Below are 7,363 nucleotides of genomic sequence, written 5' to 3' on the forward strand. Positions count from 1 at the left end.
CTTGCACTTGTAATCGAATAAGTTGATTTTAAGAGTTTTGCGTTGGGTTAAATGGATTAACGTGTCTTGCATCTTGTGTCGAGAGGGGGGTTTGAACCAGCAATCTTTGAATCAGTTGGCAAACATGCTGCTGTCGCCCTATGTAGCGTATTTTAATAGCTAATTATGGTGATTCAGATTGCGTTTTTCTACTTTCCTGTGTTCTTAAAATATGTTGCAACACCGGAATTGAGGGAAATATACTCGTCTTTCTCATCTTATCCTTTCTTATCTTAACAATTAAAGGGGCAGAGTGGAAGAACTGTAAAGAGCAAGGCTATTTCAGCTTTATCAAATGGTTTGCTGTTGAATGATGCTAGCTATTAACACGACAAGGCATCAACTTAAGTATTTGGCAGCACTTCCTGGAGGGTAGGGAAGGAGGCTACCATCTTGTGACATCAGCTGGTGGAGCGGAGCATTTGGAATTATGTAATGGGATCTTGTAATATATACTTTACAATTAATAAACGCTGCTACTTTTCCAGTTGACATCACCCATACATTTCTATCATCGCATTAAGGACCGCTGTCATCTGGCCCTGTTCATTACGGTCTTGATTATGGGCATTATCTCGGTATGTTCATTTGGCTGTAATGTTTTATAATTATATTTAGTGTTAATTTGGTGAGTCAAACAGAAAGCCCTGCAGTTCCTCCCAAAACCATTGACCTTTACCAGCAGCAGCAGACAGGGCCGAGGTAATGAGGTGCATATTATAATGATGACGACTTTGCACCCCGTGACGCCCAGACGTTTGGATTTTGTCAAGTGCAGTGATGTAATTAAGGATACTTCACCCAAACTTCACCCAAAACTTCACCCAAAACCTCAAAGTCACCAATTCACTCATATAATCTATTGGTATGTTGTCACAGACTGTATAAAGAAGTGGACTAAGGGAGTTTGACGTCACCCATCGTGTTCGGCTCCAGTCAAATGAAGCTCATCAAGGCTAGCGGTTGTAATTCCGAATTTAGAGCCGAGTTCCATGTTTGGAATTCAGATCGTGAGTATCATAGCAACCAAAGAGCCAAATCAGAGCGAGGCTGATGAAGGCAACGTCCATTCTCGTCCGCACCTCGTCAATCAAACGTTTTGCTACAGCTAGCGAGAGTGACCTCAGGGAAAGAGGACGCCTGATTTGTCTGTTATTAATGTTCATATCTTGATTTACAGACACAATAGCAAAATAAAAACACCAGGATCATGTAGCGCGGGTTAATACGAACATTTTAAGATCAAAATGACTCACCTGACAGCAGCAGTTACAGAGAGGGGGCCCACATTTTTTCAATAGAAAGTGAACTGGAGCCAGAGTCGAACTTCCTACTGGAGCACAGCTATCAGGTTAGCTACGTCCATTTATATGTACAGTCTATGTGTGTATTAGACAACATAGTACCGCGGGATATGTAAAACCATTCAGAAACACTGGGTTGAAGATGTAAGCCAGTATAGTGTAATGAGCTGATATTTTGTGTTTAGCTCCACGTTGACACTTTCTCTTGTTGCTGTCAACGTAATTGCTTTTGTATGTGACACTTAGTTGCTATGCCAACGAGTTGATGCGAAGGTTTTATTGGTGAGTTTCTGGTCTGTTTTGGAGACTGGCTCTAGTGAGTTGAGTCTGCTGTTGTTTTGCTCTTGTTTTGGCGTGAGTTACGGCCTACAGTAGCCCTTGTGTTCAGAAAATAAACAACCAGAAGAAATTTGCTGTGTTTTCTTACACCAAAACAGTATTTGTCCTGTAATACTATTTACTAGCTTCAGTATTTTACCCAAAGTCATGTTCATTCATTCAAGTTGTATATTTGTTCCCTTGTATATCTGCATTTTACCCATCCATTGCAACCTTTATTCCAAGCGGCTTTTCTTTCTGTACTAGATTATCGAAATATAACATACATGGAGACTTCATCCTCTACCTTTACATACACTCTTTCACTCAGCCCTTCGTTTCATAACAGGTGATGAATTCAAATCCGTCACTGTACACTGTGAAAAAGTAGCTTGGCCATCGCTATCCGTCAGAAGAGAACGACTCTGTAGAAAATGTATTTATAAGAAAGACTGCCTGAATATCTCACTTGTTTGTTGAACTTTGATACAGGAACTTTTAATACAAGATCTCATGACTGTCCACGTCTAAAATCTGGTCGCACTAGAGCTGAAAAAGCTATTGGATATTTTGCTTTGCCCAAAAATGGAATACATTTCAAGGACATGCAAAACTGGATACATTGGAGCCACTAATGCACTTGTATTTCAACAGAGTGCTCATGAAAAAGAGCCAGAGTACTCTCAGCGAGCTCTCCCTGTATCACTAAAGATACATGAAAATGAATGAATAAATAAACTGGACACACCTAACTAAGATCAAAACCACAAGGCTTTCTCTACAGGGAAAGTTTGGAGTTCTCGGTGTAGTCAGTTGTTAGTTAGATCGTGTCGTGTTGATGGTCTGTAAATGGAAACCGGAGCTCCTATGTAAATCTACATGGCTGCCGCACGTCTATGGGGAAATCAGGTGGCCATTTGAATATTCAACCCCAGGGCCAGCGCTCTAATTCCTCTCCCCTCAACATGCCAAACAAGGAGAAAGGAAGTGACAAAATGGCAAGGAGCGAGCGGACCGAGAATTTGCATTTTAATGTGCCTGTCGAAATCACTTTGGCGTAGAGCTCAGAGTATCAGCTACGGCACAGCCTCGCGGGTCACCACCAAACAACCGGTAACATCAGCAGTACTGGAAACAAAGCATTAGGAGAAGAGGAAGAGGAGGAGAGGTAAAGATAGAGGAGGAGAGGTAAAGATAGAGGAGGAGAGGTGAAGATTCAGAGATGGGGTGGATGAGATGGTTTTGGAAGTTTTAAATACCCACGATGAAACTATTCTTGTTTTTGGTCTGCGTCATGCTTGTCTCCATGGAGATGTTATTGCTATTGCTAAGAACGTTCCACGGTATGGCATTAGAGTGCACTTTTACATTTGGGTTTGAAACTCCTGCTTTTGGGATGTAACGGAATTGTTATGGTAGACAAAACTTCTTATTAACCTTCTGTTGTATTTACTTTAAAGGTCCTACATTACGCCAAATTGACTCTTGTGAGCTTTAAGCTGAGATATAATGTTGTTACCTCTTCAAAACAGGCCTGGAATTCTATTAGTTTCGTTCACACATGTTTAACACTTTATTATTAGTCTGTCTACATCTCCAAAGCTCAAAATGCCCTATTCCACCTTGTGATGTCATGAACTGGTAGTTTTCAAGTTAATAGTTTTAGTAGACATCGACAATTTCAGACCAAATGATTCAAGTGGAGGTGTATGGAGCATCAAAATACAGTGGAGCACTTCCTGGATTAGCAAAAGATGAACTTAAATCTGTCAACTGGACAAATCACTTCCTGTTTTACCACATGACTTCAAAAGGTGGAACAGAGTGTTTTCAGTTTGAGAGAAGAACTCACCCTAAATATGTAGCTTTGTGTGTTAAACATGCATCACGGCCCCTGTTGTACCATGTTTTTACTATTAATAATGTGTGTTTTTGGAGTTGACCCGGACGCATTAGGGCTCAGCGCATCCACCCGCGCATCCACATATTTATTGCAACTTACCGAATAAACGCTCCAACAGAGAGATTAAAACCTTTTCAGTCATGCCCCCTTCCTTTGTTGCAGTGACACGAGCCAGGCCATGTGTGAATGAAAAAAAAACACAACTTCGGGGTTTGTTTTTGATGAGGAAACAACATTGGAACATAGATCAGAAAATATGAGTAATATGGGTGTGGCTTTTTAGTCAGACGACATCACTAAATTTAAAAATCAATGCAAACTGAAACTCAAAATAACATGTTTGTTGCATTCACGGAATTACACCAAATATGAGGAAAAGTGGGGAAACAAGTTAGCCGTATTCCTGCAAAATCCCACAGCGACAACCGAAATCAGATTAGGATAAAATTCTGTTTGTGCCCTAAAAACAATGAGATGGCGTTTATTAAGTCAAAATGGGGAGAGTGTGAGAGTGGAAAGCATTGGCGATTGCATTAGGAGCGGATCAGGGGAGGGCTGGAGCAATAATGGTGCTACAGGCTGGGGTCAGATTACAAAAGGACGCTAACAGATTTAGAGGACATCACTGGCCCCCTGAGAGAGGAGCAGACTCGCCCAGCGGAGAAAACTCAAATTATTAAACCCTGACTCAATGTGGGGAAACACAGCTAAACTTTGACTGGAAGTTTCAGGTCAGTGGTGCTGGAAAAGTTCAAAATGTTGCTCAAAAGTGATGCCATTTAGTATAAGTTATTACAGTAACCGACAATGTTAAAGTGAACTTTTCTGGTGGAGGGTATACACCATCCTCCACCGGCTTGTTTCTAAGGAGATATTATTAGCGTTTTGCCTGGAGTTTACACAGTATGGCATTAAAAGCATCGTAAGAATGATATTTTACTGTAATGATCTGAAATTTTGTGCTTACACTTGTCTCTCACTATATCACGGTTCAACTTTTGCATCCTCGCTGTTTGTTGGATCGCAGTGTGACTCTAAAGTGCTGCATGTTTGCAAGTTTTCTCCCCGACAAACCCACAATGTCGATGAAACGTTCTGCACCGACAAAGGCGCCTACGAAGGTTTGAACTTTGAGAGTGTTTAAACAAGAGAGAAATGTGAGAAAATGTTAATGCCTGTGTGAGAAAAGTGTATAAAGTGTGTGGTGAGGGGTTTTACAGCTGCAAGACATATAGAATAATTGCAAAAAATAAAGCTGACGACTTCGCGGATTTCGCCTATTGCAGGTTATTTTTAGAACGTAACCCCCGCGATAAACGAGAGACCACTGTACTCCTCTTGTTGTTCTTGTAACTGTTTGTCCTGCAGTGTAGGCAACCAAGATACTTTAACATCTGGAGCATTGAAGGATGGGTCAAATGCAGACTATCCTGGTTAAATAAAGAATAAGAAAAGGAGAGGCTTGAAGAGGTTGAAGTGTTTTGCACAAGGACACAACAGTAGCATGAACTGGAAAGAGCCAGTCTGAACCACCACCTTAACACTGACCAGTCTTATTCCAGTCCATTCTACCCTGTGTTCTATGATGTGAAAGTACTAAACAGATTCAGCTGCTCTGTAATACGAGCCTATCACGCTCCTGTCTGTATCATCTGTAACTACAAGGACCTTGAAAGCCCAAAATGGTTCTAGGGCAGTACACGTCCTGCTAACCCCTCTAGGGTGTCAAACTTCTCGATAGCGTCTAGCCTTGCTGTCTAGACAATGATACAGGAAAAGATTGACTCACTTATGGGTTGTGTTCATTTGGCATCACAATAATCGATCGTTTAAAACTGAACTGGAGGACAGGTCAGAATCCTATGGTGGAAGTTGCTGTATTGACCTGCTTTATGGTTAATATCTCCGTAGTTACTGGGTCTCTCTACACAAAACTAAAACTGGTTCAAAAAGTTCATCGTTTTCTAAGCTGCAATAAATAAACTAAAGTATTTTTTCGCAATAACTTCAGAAATAGGTTCCATTATTCAACCCAAAAGACTAGATTGTTGAAAGGAGAGTATTAATCTGCCAACTTTGTAGAGCCAATCCCCAATAAATCATTTAAAAAAGTTCAACATTAGCGGATCATTAGTTTGGATGTGTTTTTAAAAATGTATAAATCTCCCATAGAGTTTTAAAGACCCCTGCCCATCGTCTGAGTGAACCCAGCCTATTCGTTCACGCTCTAGTCGATGGCCTACTCAACTTGTGCCAAATGAAAGTGATTGAGGACATTATAAACCGCCAACAGACAGGCTACTTGTCAAACTCCCAAGATGCAACGCTCCTATTGAAGTCCACGTCTCTCTGGAGCTGTTCCCATCAAACCGCTTTGAAATATTCGTATAATCTAAGTACAAAGTCAGGAGAATAATGATGCGAGTGTGAATGTTTTTGTTCCTTTAAGCAACGCGTCCTGGCTGTCATTGCTTTGGGAGTAACTGGAGTTGTTTTCCCAGATGAGAAGGATACAATTGTCCTTCAGGAAAACAGATTTCATAATTAGACTGTCATCGAAATTAATTGTATGTTTAAAGGCAAAGCTCGTGGAGAGTTTTCTTTCAAGGTTATGGGGGCTGCTGCTTTAGGGAGGAACATTAGCAAAGTTTGAAAAATATCACATTTCACCATCTTTTGTTAGAGTTTGTCTCCTAAATGTGTTCATGTGTTTGACAACTATCTCCTAAGTTCATGGTAAATAGTCACATTTTTATATAGCACTTTTAGACCTTCAAGGCACTCAAAGCTCTTTACGTCAAGGAACTAGTGACGTTACGTTCATGAACGACTCGGTTCCTTAATGTGAACGGTTGGAGACGGATGTCATTTTTTTAAAAGAACTAAATCTTTTTTTTTTTTTTTTTTTTCTAATTTGTATATATTTTTACAGTGATTAACACGGAATCAACAGAAGAAGCAGAGCAGGCAAGACAAGTGAGAGCTTTGTGCACAAACAAACACATATTTGGTTGCTGTTGTTTTTGTGTTGTTGTTGTTTTGTTGCTGTTGTGTGGTTGCATTGTTGTGGTTGTGTTGTTGTTTTGTTGTTGTGTGGTGGTTGTTGTTGTGTGGTTGTTGTTGGCATTTTATTGCTGTTGTGTTGTTGTGTGGTGGCTGTTGTTGTGTTGTGTGGTTGTTGTTGTTGTTTTATTGTTGTTGGGTAGTTGTGGTTGTTGTTGATGTTTTATTGCTGTTGTGTTTTTGTGTTATGTGGTTGTGTTGTTGGTCTTTTAATGTTGTGTTTTGTTGTTGTTGTTGTGTTGTTGTTGTTGGCGTTTTATTGTCATTGTATTGTTGTGTGGTTTTCTTTGTTATTGTGTTGTTATGGCTGTTGTGTTGTTCTGTTTTGTCACTGTTGTTGTGTTGTTGTTGGTGTGTTTTATTGTCATGTCATTGTTGTTGTGTGGTTGTTGTGTTGTGTTGTTGAATCTGAGCCATGGTCAGGTCTCTCTGTTATTAGTTTGTAGATAAAATGAATTTGCTTATAATTTATTTATATTGGTCACATAAATAAATAGTAAAAGAGCCAGTCTTTTGAACGGCTCTTTGACACGAGCCGATCCAAAGATTCGGATCCCATAAAAGCATCAAAAGTCCCATCTCTACAAGAACCAGTCACCCATTCACACACACACGATGTCAGCATAGTGAAGCTACATTTGTCTCCATGGATCTGGATAAATTTAACACCTCACTGTGGAATATTCCGGGAAAAACAATGACCTTCTTTCTTCACGGCAACAAGCAGAAACAGAAA

Source organism: Periophthalmus magnuspinnatus, chromosome 19 (genome assembly GCF_009829125.3).
Source record: "Periophthalmus magnuspinnatus isolate fPerMag1 chromosome 19, fPerMag1.2.pri, whole genome shotgun sequence".
Taxonomy (NCBI): Eukaryota; Metazoa; Chordata; class Actinopteri; order Gobiiformes; family Gobiidae; genus Periophthalmus; species Periophthalmus magnuspinnatus.